General features: G+C 38.7%; 1 pseudogene; it reads right to left on the bottom strand.

Moving 5' to 3' along the window:
- Positions 1 to 11,195: 11,195 nt before the first annotated feature.
- Positions 11,196 to 12,195, bottom strand: Gapdh-ps27 (Glyceraldehyde-3-phosphate dehydrogenase, pseudogene 27; annotated as a pseudogene).
- Positions 12,196 to 17,003: the final 4,808 nt, after the last annotated feature.

Genomic DNA, 17,003 nt, shown 5'->3' with positions numbered 1-17,003 from the left:
GGTACTGGGATACAGAATTAAGTGAGGGGAAGGAAATTTGGAGGGAAGATCATTATGATCCACTGGAAATAGGATCAGGGGAGAAGGAAGCCCCCAACCTGTTGCTGAACTGGGGAATAGTAGAGAGAGGTAAAGATCTGCCTACCTACTTCACTGGATGTCAGCTTCTTGCATTTTAAATTTCATTTATTTTGTTTTATTTCCTGCTAAAATTAGGAATGAAGGAAACCACAGTAACTTACCTTGTTGCATACACTTTTTTTCTCCTTATTTGTAGTAGTTGGAATGAGAATAGACTTCATAGGCTCATATATTTGAATGTTTAGTTCTCAGTTGGTATCCTCTTTAGGAAGGATTAGGAGGTGTGGTCTTGGTGGAGGAGGTGTGTCACTGGAGATGGGCTTTGGGGTTTAAAGCCTACACAAGGCCCAGTCTCACTCTGTCTCCTGCTTGAGGATAAGAATGTAATCTTTGAGCCACTGCTTCAGCACCAGGTTTGTCTGCCTTAGGCCACGCTTCCTTATATAAGATGTCTGTGTATGTGAAATTAGCTTACAGAGTTATGGAGGCTGAGAAGTTCCAAGCACAGTAGTTGGCAAGCTTGAAAGAAATTCAGGAGAGCAAAGAGCCTAAGTTGAGTCAAAAAAAAGTAGAAGAAGAAGAAGAAGAAGAAGAAGAAGAAGAAGAAGAAGAAGAAGAAGAAGAAGAAGAAGAAGAAGAAGAAGAAGAAGAAGAAGAAGAAGTAGTGGAGGAAGAGGAGGAGAAGAAAGAAAGAAAGAAAGAAAGAAAGAAAGAAAGAAAGAAAGAAAGAAAGGAAGGAAGGAAGGAAGGAAGAAAAAGGCCTCTTAGCTAGCAAACAGATAACTAATTTTTTCCTTCTCTACATTTTTTTTCATTGCTTGCTTTTTTTAGATTCACACTTTCAAAGAATTGAAAGAGGTCCACTCAAATTGGTCCTGGGTCTGATTTACTTGCTCTATGAATTCACTATTTTTTTTATCCAAATATGCCCTCATATTCTATCACTAACTCTTCCCGTGGCTAATTTACCCATCACATTTATACACAAATCGAAAAATTTTCAAATGTTTACAATGGAATCACCACATTTTGTTCAGTTTGAAAATGTGTATGTATGTATGTATGTATGTATGTATGTATGTATGTATGTATGTATGTATTTTGTATTTTTGGTGTATGAGTGTCTTCCTGAATGTGAATCTACATACATGTGTATGCAGAGCTCCTGAAGAACAGAAGAGGGCAGTAAATCATCAGATGATTATGTGCCTCCCTCTGGGTGCTGGGAACTGAATTTGGATCATCTGCAAGAAACGTTTTTGTTGGTTTGTCAGTTTTTCACCATTTTAACACTTATGGCATGTTCCTTTTGATAGTTTTTCAAAACAACCTAATTTTATTTTTTTTACCTTTTCTTTTATTGGATATTTTTTTATTTACATTTCAAGTGTTATCCCCTTTCCCAGTTTCCCATCCACAAAACCCCTGTCCCATTCCTCCTCCTCCTGCTTCTATGAGGGTGTTCCCCACCCACCCACACAACCCTTCCCTCCTCCCCACAATGAAATTCCCCTATATTGGGGTAGCTGACCTTGGCAGGACTAAGAACTTCTCCCATTGGTGCCCAAAAAAGCCATCCTCTGCTACATATGCAGCTGGAGCCATGGGTCTGTCCATGTGCACTCTTTTGGTAGTGGTTTAGTCTCTGAGAACTCTGGGGGGATCTGGTTGTTTGGTATTGTTGTTCTAATGGGGTAGAAATCTCCTTCAGCTCCTTTAATTCTTTCTTTAACTTTCCATTGGGAACACTGTTCTCAGTTCAATGGTTGGCTGCAAGCAATCACCTCTGTTTTCCTCATGCTCAGGCAGAGTCTCTCTGGAGACAGTTATATGAGGCTCCTCTCAGTACGCACTTCCTAGCATCAGGAATGTTGTCTGAGTTAGGTGGAGTATGTACTTGGGCTGCAGGTGGGGCAGGCTCTGAATGGCCATTCCTTCAGTCTCTGCTCCAAACTTTGTCTCCATATCCATTCCTATGAATATTTTTATCCCTCCTTTTGAGAAGGACTGAAGCATCCAGACTTTGGTCACTCTTCTTCTTGAGCTTCATGTGGTCTGTAGATTGTATCTTGGGTAACTCGAGCTTCTGGGCTAATATCCACTTATCAGTGAGTTCATACCATATGTGTTTTTCTGTGATTGGGTTTCCTCACTCAGGATGATATGTTCTAGTTCAACCCATTTGCCTCTGAATTTCATGAAGTCATTATTTTTAATAGCTGTGTAGTACTCCATTATGTAAATGTACCACATTTTCTGTATGAATTCCTCTGTTGAAGGGCATCTGGGTTCTTTCCAGCTTCTACTACTATAAATAAGGCTGCTATGAACAGAGTAGAGCATGTATCTTTGTTGTATTTTGGAGCATCTATAGCTTGGTCGTCAGACAGTATTATGTCCAATTTTCTTAGGAATGGCCAGACTGATTTCCAGAGTGTTTGTACCAGCTTGCAATCCCACCAACAATGAAGAAGTGTTCCTCTTTCTCCGCATCCTCGCCGGCATCGGTTGTCGCCTGAGTTTTTGATCTTAGCCATTCTGACTGGTGTGAGGTGAAATCTCAGGGTTGTTTTGATATGCATTCCCCTGACTACTACTAAGGTCATTGAGCATTTCTTTCGGTACTTCTCAGTCATTCAGTGTTCCTCAGTTGAGAATTCTTCATTTAGCCCTGTACCTCATTTTCAATAGGGTTATTTGCTTCTCTGGAGTCTAACTTCTGGAAATTTTTTTAATATATTGGATATTAGACCTCTATCAGATTTAGGATTGGTAAAGATCCTTTCCCAATCTGTTGGTTGCCATTTTGTCCTATTGACAGTGCTCCTTACCTTATAGAAGCTTTTCAATTTTATAAAGTCCCATTTGTCGATTCTTGATCTTAGAGCATAAGCCATTGCTGTTCTGTTCAGGATATTTTCCCCTGTGCCCATGTGTTCAAGGCTGTTCCCCATTATTTTTTCTAATAGTTTGATTGTATCTGGTTTTAACTGGAGGTCTTTGATCCACTTGGACTTGAGTTTTGTACAGGGAGATAAGAATGGGTTGATTTGCATTCTTCTACATGCTGACCTCAGGTTGAACGAGCACCATTTGATGAAAATGCTATCTTTTTTCCATTGGATGGTTTTGGCTCCTTTGTCATAGATCAAGTGACCATAGGTGTGTGGGTTCATTTCTGGGTCTTCAATTCTATTTCATTGATCTACTTGCCTGTCTCTGTACCAATACCATACAGTTTTTACTACTTTTGCAGTGTAATAGTGCTTGATGTCAGGGATGGTTATTCCGTGGGAAGTTCTTTTATTTTTGAGGATAGTTTTTGCTATCCTGGGTTTTTCTTATTTCAAGTGAATTTGCAAATTGTTTTTTCTAAATCTATGAAGAATTTAATTGGAATTTTGATGAGGATTTTATTGAATCTATAGATTGTTTTTGGCAAGATGGCCATTTTTACAATATTAATCCTGCCAATCCATAAGCGTGGGAGGTCTTTCCATCTTCTGAGATTTTTTTCAATTGATTTCTTCAATACAGATCTTTCACTTGCTTGGTTAGAGTCACACCGAGGTATTTTATATTATTTGTGACCATTGTGAAGGGTGTCACTTCCTTAATTTCTTTCTCAGTCTGTTTATCCTTTGAGTAGAGGAAGGCTACAGTTTTGTTTTTTGTTGTTGTTGTTGTTGTTGTTGTTGTTGTTGTTGTTGTTGTTGTTTTTCTTCCTTTCCAATTTGTTTCCCTTTGACCTCCTTTTGTTGTCTGTTTGCTCTGGCTTGGAGTTCGAGTACTATACTGAATAGGTAGGGAGAGAGTGGGCAACTTTGTCTAGTCCCTGATTTTAGTGGGATTGCTTCAAGTTTCTCTCCATTTACTTTGATGTTTGCTATTGGTTTACTGATTATTGCTTTTACTATGTTTAGGTATGGGCCTTGAATCCCTGTTCTTTCCATGACTTTTAACATTAAAGGGTATTGAATTTTGTCAAATGCTTTCTCAGAATCTAATGAGATGTTCATGTGGTTTATTTTTCCTTTGGATTTGTTTATATAGTGGACTGCATTAATGGTTTTCCTTATATTGAAACTTCCCTGCATCCCTGGTGTGAAGTCTACTTAATCATGATGGATGATAGTTTTGATGTATTATTGGATTTGGTTTGAAAGTAATTGATTGATTATTTTTTGCATCTTATTCATAAGGGAAATTGATCTGAAGTTCTCTGTCTTTCTTGGTTTAGGTATAAGTGTAATGGATGGAATATTACTCAGCTATCAAAAACAATGTCTTTATGAAATTCGTAGGCAAATGGTTGGAACTTGAAAATATCATCCTGAGTGAGGTAACCCAATCACAGAAAAACACACATGGTATGCACTCATTGATAAGTGGCTATTAGCCCAAATGCTTGAATTACCCTAGATCCCTAGAACAAATGAAACTCAAGACAGATGATCAAAATGTGAATGCTTCACTCCTTCTTTAAAAGGGGAACAAGAATACCCTTGGCAGGGAAGGGAGAGGCAAAGATTAAAACAGACACAGAAGGAACACCCATTCAGAGCCTGCCCCACATGTGGCCCATACATATACAGCCATCCAACTAGACAAGATGGATGAAGCAAAGAAGTGCAGGCTGACAGGAGCCGGATGTAGATCGCTCCTGAGAGACACAGCCAGAATACAGCAAACACAGTGGCGAATGCCAGCAGCAAACCACTGAACTGAGAATAGGACCCCCGTTGAAGGAATCAGAGAAAGAACTGGAAGAGCTTGAAGGGGCTCGAGACCCCTTATGAACAACAATGCCAAGCCACCAGAGCTTCCAGGGACTAAGCCACTACCTAAAGACTATACATGGACTGACCCTGGACTCTGACCTCATAGGTAGCAATGAATATCCTAGTAAGAGCACCAGTGGAAGGGGAAGCCCTGGGTCCTGCTAAGACTGAACCCCCAGTGAACTAGACTGGTGGGGGGAGGGCGGCAATGGGGGGAGGTTTGGGAGGGGAACACCCATAAGGAAGGGGAGGGGGGAGGGGGATGTTTGCCCGGAAACCGGGAAAGGGAATAACACTCGAAATGTATATAAGAAATACTCAAGTTAATAAAGAAACTGAGGTATAGGATGAAACGGAGAATTCACAAAGAGGCATCTCAAATGGCTGAGAAGCAATTGCCTCTTTTCTACATATGTGTTACAGAATGTTGGGTGATGTTTGCATAAGTTCATATACCTCATGGAACTATTATGACTGGATCTTGATGATGACCATATGTAAAACTTACAACTCATAGACCACCGTGAGCAGGGACGCAAGTTGATGCTTTGGGGACTGGGTATTAGTGGTAACTCAGCTTTTTTTCCTACTAGATCTTAAAATATCTGTGTATTCACCTTCTTTTAGTGAAAAAAATTATACTTAACATATCCACAGTTTTGGGAATGAATAGGATCTTCTCTCTGGATGAGTGGAATTCATTTAGCTAAGTATGCTTGCCATGGCATGTCACCTTTCAGAGGTTTCACATTTCATGAATCTTTATACAAAGATCTAGGTAAAACAAACAGACAAACAAAATCTTGCAGAAATATAGTAATTGAGGTAAAGAAGATAGTTACATTTTGGAGAAATTACCATCAAACTCAAAATAACTTCCAAATAGGATTTTCTTGATCCTATAAACTGAGGAATATCCTTCCCATTCAATATAAAAATTGATGCAAGCATGTTGCTGACTGCTGACAGCTAATCCCACCAAGTAGCCTCTATTGCTTCAAAGTCCTCCATCTTTACCTCAACTAGTGCACACAATTCTTTTATATTTGTTCATTTGTCTTCTGTGTTATATAGAAAAGAGTCAATGTCTCTAATAATAATAGTTTAAGTGCTGTGTAACAGTACACTTCATATGCTTCATAAATGCTGCATGTTATCTGCATGTTCATGAAACTCATAATTATCTTGTACACATTTCAGTTTAATATGCATTTCTCCTTCAGCACATTCAGTTCTCTGCACCTATAATACATATACATTTGTCTTATAACACCAACAGCTGGTACTGCCGTCTCAATTAGCAGACGGAATTAGAAGTCATTAGTTATTTCTTACTTCTAGGTATCATACTAATGGGAACTGTGTACTGAATTCTAGGGTGCTTTTTTGCCAGAGTATTAAACTTCACCTTCTGGAAGCATGATCTCAAGCTATGAATCTTTCCATCATTCAACCATATGCCCCCTTGAATGCCAATTTTTAGAGATCAATCTCACACGTGTATACTTCTGAGACTTCTGTTAGCTCCTGCTGACATAGTATGTAACTATTAGAGGATGATTGTTTTCATTTCTTACCAAGGTTCACCACATTCATAATTGGACTTTGGTTTAACTGTACACACGGGCCTAGGGGTTGAATGAGAAATAGGAAAGTTTCTGAAATAGGCATGGGCAATATTGCATTTTTGTTCATATTAGGTAAAGGAAAATTGATCGTTTCAATAGAAAGACCTGGGCTATTTTTACACAGTTCTTACATTATTTTTCCCTTCATTTTCTCAGATTTACAAATCACAACAAGAACAGCATCATAGCTTTCCATTAATATATTTTAACAGAACTAGACAGTGCTGATACTGGAAACTGGAAAAGAATGAGACATTTGTTCTCTTTCTTTTAACAAAATATTTATTGATATAAGTTCTATCAATAGCAGGTTCCATTATGTGCTAGATCACATTTTGAATAAAAGTATTACATCCATGAGTAATATAGGAAAAGTAACTGTACAGGAAATATGAAGATAATATCATGCTTCTGGTTTCTGCCTCTGCCTGGAGCTGACCTTGTGACACAGCTCTCCATACCCAGATCCCCTTGGAAGACAGCTGGAGTCTCAGAAGTGAGGACAATTCTGAGAACACAGGTGACACCACCATTTCTGCTCACATTCCTGGCCCAAGAGGAACCCATGAGGAGCCCTCTGGACCCAGGAACTGAGGAGCAGTCTAGGAAAGAATCCTTCCTGTTTCCAACTGCACAGGGAGCTGACCCTGTACCAAAGATCTTTGTACCCAGACCCCACTGGCAGAAAGCCGGGCTCCAGGAGTGCTGACACAGAGGCTTACAGGAAGGTCAAGTCACTGTCAGAAACAGCAAGACCAGCTAACACCAGAGACAAGCAGATGGCAAGAGGCAAGGGCAATAACATAATCAACAGAAACCAAGGCTAATTGGCATGATAAGAACTCAGTTCCCCCACTACTGCAAGCCCTGAATACCCCAACACATTGGAAAAGTAGGATTTTGATTTAAAATTAGAACTCATGATGATAAGAGAGGACTTTAAGAAGAATATAAATAGCTCCCTTAAAGAAATACATGACAATACAGGTAAACAAGTAGAAGACCTTAAAGAGGAAACACAAAAATCCCTTAAAGAGTTACAGGAAAACATAACCAAACAGGTGAAGGAATTGAACAAAACCATCTAGAATCTAAAAAGGGAAATAGAAACAATAAAGAAATCACAAAGGAAGACAAACTTGGATATAGAAAACCTAGAAAAGAGATCAGGAGTCATAGATGCAAATGTCACCAACAGAATACAAATGATAGAAGAGAGAATCTCAAAGGCAGAAGATAGGATAGAAAACATTGACACAAGAGTCAAAGAATATGCAAAACACAAAAAGCTCCTAACCCAAAACACCCAGGAAATCCAGGACACAATGAGAAGATCAAACCTAAGAATAATAGGTATGGAAGAGAGTGAAGACTCCCAACTTAAATGGCCAGTAAATATCTTCAACAAATTTATAGAAGAAAAATTCCCTGACCTAAAGAAAGAGATGCCCATAAACATACAAGAAGCCTACAGAACTCCAAATAGATTGGACAAGAAAAGAAATCTCTCCTGTCACATAATAGTCAAAATACCAAATGCAAAAAACAAAGAATATTAAAAGCAGTAAGGGGAAAAGGTCAAGTAACATATAAAGGCAGACCTATCAGAATTGTACCAGACTTCTCATCAGAAACTATGAAAGCCAGAAGATCCTGGACAGATGTCATACAGACCCTAAGAGAACACAAATGCTATCTCAGGCTACTAAATACAGCAGAGCTCTCAAGTCACATAGATGGAGAAACCAAGAAATTCCATGAAAAATCCAAATTTATACAATATCTTTCTACAAACCCAGCCCAATAGATGAAAAACTCCAATACAAGGAGGGAAACTACACCCTAGCAAAAGCAAGAAAATAATCTAATTCCAACTAACCAAAAAGAAGAGAGCCCCCAATTCCACCTCTAACAACAAAAGTAACAGGAAACAACAATCATTGGTCCCTAATATCTCTTAACATCAATGGACTCAATTCCCCAATAAAAAAGACATAGAATAACAGATTGGATATGTAAAGAGGACCCAGCATTTTGCTGCATATAGGAAGCAAAGACAGACACTACCTCAGAATAAAAACCTGGAAAAAAATTTTCAAAGCAAATGTTCCCAAGAAACAAGCTGGAGTACCCATTCTAATATTGAATAAAATAGACTTTCAAGCAAAGTTATCAAAAAGATAAGGAAAGATACTTCATATTCATGAAAGGAAAAAATCCACCAAGATGAACTCTCAATCCCAAATATCTATGCTCCAAATGCAAGGGCACCTACTTTCATAAAAGTAACCTACTAAAACTCAAAGCACACATTGCACCTCTCACAATAATAGTAGGAGATTTCAACACCCCACTCTCATCAATGGACAGATCAGGGAAACAGAAATTAAATAGAGACACAGACAAACTAACAGAAGTTATGAACCAAATAGATTTAACAGATATTTATAGAACATTTCACCCTAAAACAAAAGAATATACCTTCTTCTCAGCACCTCATGGTACCTTCTCCAAAACTGATCATATACTCAGTCACAAAACAGGCCTCAGCAGATACAAGAAAATTCAAATAATCCTATGCATCCTATTAGATCACCACAGACAAAGGCTGCTCGTCAATAACAACAAAAACAAGAGAGAGCACGTACACATGGAAGCTCAACAAAGTTCTACTCAATGATAACTTGGACAAGGAAGAAAGAAAGAAAGAAAGAAAGAAAGAAAGAAAGAAAGAAAGAAAGAAAGAAAGAAAGAAAGAAAGGAAGGAAGGAAGGAAGGAAGGAAGGAAGGAAGGAAGGAAAGGAAGGAAGGAAGGAAAGGAAGGAAGGAAGGAAGAAAGGAAAGGAAGAAAGAAAGAAAGAAAGAAAGAAAGAAAGAAAGAAAGAAAGAAAGGAAATTAAAGACTTTAGAATTTAATGACAATGAAGGCACAGCATACTCAAACTTATGGGACACAGGAAAGCAGTGCGGAGAGGAAAACTCATAGGTCTTAGTGCCTCCAAAAAGGAACTGGAGGGAGCATACATTAGCAGCTTGACAGGACACCTAAAAGCTCTAGAACAAAAAGAAGCAAATACATCCAAGAGGAGTAGATAGCAGGAAATAATCAAACTTAGGGCTGAATTCAACTAAGTAGAAACAAACAAACAAACAAACAAACAAACAAACAAAACTCCACAAAGAATCAACAAAACCAGGAGCTGGTTCTTTGAGAAAATCAACAAGATAGAGAAACTTTTAGCCAGACTAACCAGAGGGCACAGAGAGAGTACCCAAATTAACAAAATCAGAAATGAAATGGGAGACATAACAACAGAATCTGAGGAAATTCAAAAAAATCACCAGATCCTACTATAAAAGCCTATATTCAACAAAACTGCATAATCTGCATAAAATGGACAATTTTCTAGACAGATACCAGGTACCAAAGTTAAATGAAGATCAGATAAACCATCTAAACAGTCCCATAACTCCTAAAGAAATAGAAGCAGTCATTAAAAATTTACCTATCAAAAAATAAAAGCCCAGGACCAGATTTGTTTAGAGCAGAATTCTCTCAGACCATCATAGAAGACCTCATAACAATACTGTCCAAACTATTTCATAAAATAGAAACAGAAGAAACAATACACAATTCCTTCTATGAAGCCCCATAGGTGTGTGGGTTCATTTCTGGGTCTTCAATTCTGTTCCATTGGTCTATCTGTCTGTCTCTGTACCAATACCATGCAGTTTTGATCACTATTGCTCTGTGATGCTGTTTGAGTTCAGCGATAGTGATTCCCCTGGAAGTTCTTTGGTTGTTGAGAATTGGTAAAGATCTTTTCCAAATCTGTTGGTTGCCATTTTGTCCTAACAACAGTGTCCTTTGCCTTACAGATGCTTTGTAGTTTTATGAGATCCCATTTGTAGATTCTTGATCTTAGCTATCCTTGGTTTTCTGTTATTCCATATGAATTTGCAAATTGTTCTGTCTAACTCTATGAAGAATTGTATTGGTATTTTGATGGGGATTGCATTGAATCTATAGATTGCTTTTGGTAAAATGGCCACTTTTATTATATTAATCCTGCCAATCCATGAGCATGGGAGATCTTTCCATCTTCTGAGATTTTCAATTTCTTTCTTCAGAGGCTTGAAGTTCTTATCATACAGACCTTTCACTTGCTTGGTTAAAGTCACACTGAGGTATTTTATACTACTTGGGACTATTATGAAGGGTGTCGTTTCCCTAATTTCTTTTTCAGCTTGTGTCCCTTTTCGGTAGAGGAAGGCTACTGATTTATTTGAGTTAATTTTATACCCAGCCACTTTGCTGAAGGTGTTTATCAGGTTTACAAGTTCTCTAGTGGAACTTTTGAGATCACTTAAATATACTATCATATCATTTGCAAATAGTTGATTATACTTCCCTAGTAGATGCTGACTAGTGAAAATGAACATGGAGTATAAAGAGTTTACAATTCTGCCCAACCTTTTTTATTGGGTGGGGGTGTGCAGCAAAGTTTATGGATGGTATTCAAGAGAATAGGAGGGCTCACTAGGCACATCCTGTTATTATGGGGGTCTGGGATGAAATTGTGAAGGAGATGCTCAGTGTTGGGAGCTGAGTTGGGATGGGGACTCCTCAGCAACTGAGGGCCTCTCTCTTGCTCTCAGTATCTTTGCTGGACTGGAGTAGGTGGTCCAGGGTTTCTAATTCCTTGGAGGCCATGTAGGCCATGAGGTCCATCACCCAGTTGCTGTAGCCATATTCGTTTTCATACCAGGAAATGAGCTTTACAAAGTTGTCATTGAGAGCAATGCCAGCCCCAGCATCAAAAATGGAAGAGTGGGAGGAGTTGCTGTTGAAGTTGCAGGAGACAACCTAGTCCTCAGTGTAGCCCAGGATGCCTTTTAATGGGTTCTCAGATGCCTGCTTCATCACTTTCTTGATGTCATCATACTTGGCAGTTTCTCCAGGTGGCATGTCAGATCCACAGCGAATACACTGGGGGTAGGAACATGGAAGGCCATGCCAATTAACTTCCCATTAAGCTCTGGGATGACTTTGCCCACAGCCTTAGCAGCACCAGTGGATGATATTCTTTGCTGCCCAATGGACATGACGCCACAGCTTTCCAGGGGTGCTATCCACAGTCTTCTGCGTGGCAGTGATGACATGAGCTATGGTCATGAGCCCTTCCACAATGCCTAAGTTGTCATGGATGACCTTGACCTGGGGGCTAGTGGGGGTAAGTAGTTGGTGGTGCAGGATGCATTGCTGACAATCTTGAGCGAGTTGTCATATTTCTCATGAGTCACACCCATCACAAACATGGGGTTATGGGCCGAAGTGGGGGGGGTGATGGCCCTTTTGGCCCCACCCTTCAGGTATGCCCTACCTTCTCCATGGTGGTGAAGATGCCAGTAGACTCCATGACATACTCAACACCAGCATCACCCCATTTGATGTTAGCGGGATCTCGCTCCTGGAAGATGTTGATGGGCTTCCCGTTGATGACAAGCTTCCCATTCTCAGCCTTGACTGTGCCGTTGAACTTGCCATGGGTAGAGTCACACTGGAACATGTAGACCATGTAGTTGAGGTCAATGAAGGGGTCGTTAATGGCAACAATCTCCACTTTGCCAGATGCAGAGAAGAAGGTAGCCCTGGTAACCAGGCAGCCAAGGTGGCCAAATCTGTTCACACCAACCTTCACCATCTTGTCTACATGACAAGTCTGGCACTGCACGTGAAGATGCGGCTGTCTCTGGAACAGGAAGGAGCAGAGAGCTGTGCCCATCATTTTATTACCAAGAAAATGCCTTTAACCCACATTTGTTATCAACCTGTGTTCTCAAGACAATTCTCCAGTGTTCACTTTCACTTCTTATCCTCTCTCCTTAGGCACCTCATACTCGCTTGCCTGAGAAAGTCACTCCCATGTTCTCTGGTACCACTGATTCTCCTTTGTATCTTACCCATAAAGGATACTGGTCTCTTCCTATTACTTTCATATTTAGAATTACTCTTAAGTCTGTTTTCAAGAAATAATAATTCTTAATAAATGTATTTTAAAAAAATGATCTTGCTCTCTCTTGCTCTTCCTCTTCTTGTGGCCTCTTTGTCCCTGTCCCTTCTCTCCCATCACCCCCCCTTTCCCCAACATGTCCATGGCTGACCTCCTTTCCTCTCTTCTTTTACTCTTCCTCTATCATTAAACATTTCCACATGGGGAAAAAACACCATGGGGTACTGAGAGATAGAGTTTAAGAGCCCTGGCTACTCTTATAGAAGACTTCTGTTCAATTCTCAGCACCCACATGCTAGCTCACAACTGTCTGTAACTCCAATTCCAGGGGATGTCGTGTATTTTTCTTACTTCCACAGACAACAGGGATGCATATGGTACATAGAAATGCATACAGTACAATTAACAAACACATAAAATTTTATATTTAAAAATTAAAAAGCCCATTGGTTAAAAATCTTAGTAAATTGTGAGAGTAACCAACCACTTTCTGATTGAATTTAAGGACAGCTTCACAGGACAAAATTCACACCTAGCATTATCTGGGTCAAGAACCCAAGACTGTTACAGATGCAGACCTAAAAGGAAAATTTTGTACTTTTGTTGTGTTAAATGGACATAATATTAAACTGACTTCTGATGATTCAGTATTATAGTCAGAGACTAGTCTCTTCCACAGCTCTCCTCAGAGAAGCTGACTTATGCAAAGGACAGTGATTAACACAGAAACATACAACTAGTCAACATGAAGAGAAAGAGAGACTGTGGAGTGATCAGATCTAGGTGGGATATTTGTGTCATTATCATTGAGGATCACTGTAGAAAACAGAACAGAAAATTGAGGGAGACAAAAGTAGTGGATGAGTGCAGTAAAAGGGTGCTTTCCAAACATGATAGTGCCGACCATTAAACATGCATAGGACTAGAGTGGCTGTACTTGAATGTGCACAACCTACCCACACTAGCAAAACGAAGTGGACTTGGTTTTAAAAAAGAATGCAAGAAGTTGAGAGGGGATAGTGGTGGGAGAGATAAGTGAGCAGGGAATAAAAATGGATTTGATAACAATGCCTCCAAGCCTGTATGAAATTTCATGCAATTATTAATAAATCAATATTTTAAATGATAATTAGCTAACCAAATTCAATAATGATCCGAATACATTTGCATTTTCTTAGTCATACGCACATGAAATAGCAGTTCATATATTTTATGACATAAGACTTATTTAAACTATCTTGAATATGAGTGAGAGAGCTAGTAGTAATAATTCTTTATCGTACTAGAGTCATAGTGCCCATACTTTGGAAATCAAGACACTAGATGTATTTAAGGCTTTACTTCATAGATATCTTATGTCTAAGATACTCCATTTTATTACTGATGAGATAAAACATTGATTCAGCTGCTCATAAAATTTAGATAATAGAGTCCATATGGCATCTGTGTGTGGTGAAAGAACTTGAATCTAAATTTCATTATCTATATAAAAAGTGGATAGACCACTTGAAACAACCCAGCCTGAGAGAAACGATAACAACAGTGGCAGCAGACAGTAAAGCAGCTGGGCAAACAGCAGGCTGTATGGTGGGGTTACTCTTGAACAAAGAATTCACACAGGTTACCAGTCTACAGTATGGCAGTGAGGATAATATCATGTTGTGTAAATAGTAGCTGGACTTGTAAAACAAAGGGCAAGTTTTCTAATCAGCAGCTCCTGAGCTTGTGACATATTTATTGGTCCTTTCAGTAAAAACGATCAAGACAGTCCTATAGCCATTACGTAATATTTAGACAGCATGGTGAATTCACTTGCAAACACACTTGAAAAATAAAGGTTCTAATTGGTTAACAGATCAAAAGTAAATGTTGTACTCTATTTCTGATATCAAAGTAAGTTTTACCTGAAATGTTCACAATAGATAGCTTTAAACTTATTACTGTACTGTTTTACTGTTATTCTAGAAACAAGAACTAAATAAATATTTGATGACTCATTTTCTTAAGTTAATATCTAAAGGTGGGACGTACAATATTGCAAAATGATTCCCAGTTCATAGTCAGATCAGGGTAGAAGTTTTACCTGTTTCATTCACTGTGTGACACTGGATAAGTAACCAAAGCATTTTAATGGTTACACTTTCCACAGTGCCTGCCTTGTAGCATTTTTGTTGAGGTTAAAGAATACACTTGCCAAACACTTAGCATTGTTTCTGGAACATGTTAGATATTTCATAAATGGTAAGAACTACCATTAGTTTTGTAATTCTCACAGTGCAATGTAAGATTTGATAAAGAGAACAACACATCATCACTAAGCAACCAAAACCCCAATTGTTTTTACTTTTATATATTTTGAATATGAAAGGATAAAAATCTCATTTATATAATGCTGTTATATCTTTAAAGGTCTTTGTAATTTGTGTCTAAAGTTATCAGAGGGGTTAGCAAGCCCAGCCTTGGATTCACTGCATTGTCTATAATGTCCTTGATGTGAGTCTTCTCCACTCACTGCAATGTCTACACTGTCCCTGGTATGGGTTGTTTCCCCATGTCTATGTAAACAGAGCTCTCACCACTTCATCTTCACCTTGGGGGCATCCTTTATATTTAGACATTTTGATCTTGACAGTTGAAAACAATGTTTATAGAACTTTGTACAATGACCTTAATTTTTTTCTAGAATTGTACAAAAATGCCACAACCGCATGCAAGATCTTTAAACAATGGAGCAGTGTAGTACTAATGCCAAGAAACACAAGCTAAATGACACATTAATTAATATTATCAATAGGAGAGGTAGTCAGTACAGAAAGGATTTAAAGGAGTTAAATTGCTTCTTGAGTTGGGGCCAATCCTTTATGCCCTTCACCAACATTGATCCCAAAGAAAATTGGCATAATTCTCTGTGTCTCACAACTCCCTACATGAATCGCTAGTGTGATAGGTTCCTAGGTGATGGGCAGAAAGCTGCCATGTGATATGTGCTCAGCAAATTCTTTTACAGGTCAGTAAGTGAATGGACAGAGTAGGGGATGAGGAGTAAAGGCATCTCAAGAGGAATAGCAATGCGCTCTGAAGCTGAGACTGGGTGAGTGCCTAGTGGTTTGAGGTGACACTATGAAGTTAGATGGAATGAGCTATGTTGAAGAATATTAAAGGTAAGATATGAAGTAAACAGCAGTCATAGGGAGTGGCTGATACACATAACTACTTAAAATAGAAGCTGGCGTCTGAATTTAGTAGTTGTTTGGTTTTGGTACCTGAACTTGTTGAGGAATTCAGGCCATTTGGGGCCCACTTTCTTTCACTAATATCTCTGGATTTCTGAACAGAAGCTAATAATTGCCCAAGTTTTCCAAACTCTCCTACTCTCTGACTACTCTGCCTGTATACCAGCTGGAAAAAACACAGCACTGTGTAAATAACTGGGAAAGCACAAACGGAGTTAGAAGGGAGAAAGGGGAAGAAATTCTGAGAATAGAGAACTAGAGTGTGAAAGTCTCAAAACTTTTAAAAGAGGGTATACTGTAACTCAGGAGATCCAGATTCTAACGCTAATCTAAGCAATCCAATGTGGCCTTTAAAAAGATTGATTCTTCCAAGCATCAGAAGTGACGTACACTTAGGAATAATGGGAAGCTTTAAAAGAACATCTCTGTTTTGTTTTGACTGTGTATCTTTTCCTTATTTAAGTTTCCTTTTCTCTTGCCATCTACTGAATCCTTTCTTTTATCTCTAATATGCTTCTTTTCTATGATCATGGTGCAGATTGAGTGTTGTGTTCCTTGGAAACTCACATTTTGCTATTCCAATATCCATTGCCATGGTATTGGCAAAGAAACAATTCCTACAATGGTGTCAATAAATGTCCCTATAAGAAGAGGAAAAGGTCAACCCCACCCTTTAGTGCCAAACCTCTACTTTTGTGACAGACAAATAATTGATTTTTGATCCACAAGCCACAGTTCTTCGTTCCAGTCATGTTGTATATGGGAATTTACTGTGAAGAATACAATTACTTTCAATAACAAATATGATAAGTATGATGATTTTTGACACTTGTCATAATAATTTAAATTACTATTTACCAAGGCTACCATCTAATTCTAGTCTAGCACAATCTATTTTATTTCCGGAAAAATCAAACATACAAGTTAGTAAATACCAATAGTGATATGACTAAACACTGGTCCATTGTAAAGTTTCAAAGGCTAACTTATAGAACAGTAGTAGAAATTCTACTCAGGTTATTTCATTAGCCAGATTTGTATTGTAAACTAGAACGAGTCTTCCAGATTTATCTATTAAAAATCTTCTCTCACCAGGCATGATTGAAAGTATGGTGGAGACTTAGAATTACTGGCTTCTTTCTTAGTCATGGCTGGAATTTTTATTGCTCTGCTTTCCCTCTATGGTAGATACAGCTGGTTCTCATAGGAGGCGATTCTCTAACCTTTCCTGCTGGGTTCTCTCCAGCTGATGTACAGGCAGAGTGG

The sequence above is a fragment of the Rattus norvegicus genome, chromosome 16, assembly GCF_036323735.1.
Source record: "Rattus norvegicus strain BN/NHsdMcwi chromosome 16, GRCr8, whole genome shotgun sequence".
Lineage (NCBI taxonomy): Eukaryota > Metazoa > Chordata > Mammalia > Rodentia > Muridae > Rattus > Rattus norvegicus.
The sequence above is the reverse complement of the archived record's forward strand: the minus strand, read 5'-3'. Positions and strand labels throughout refer to the sequence as shown.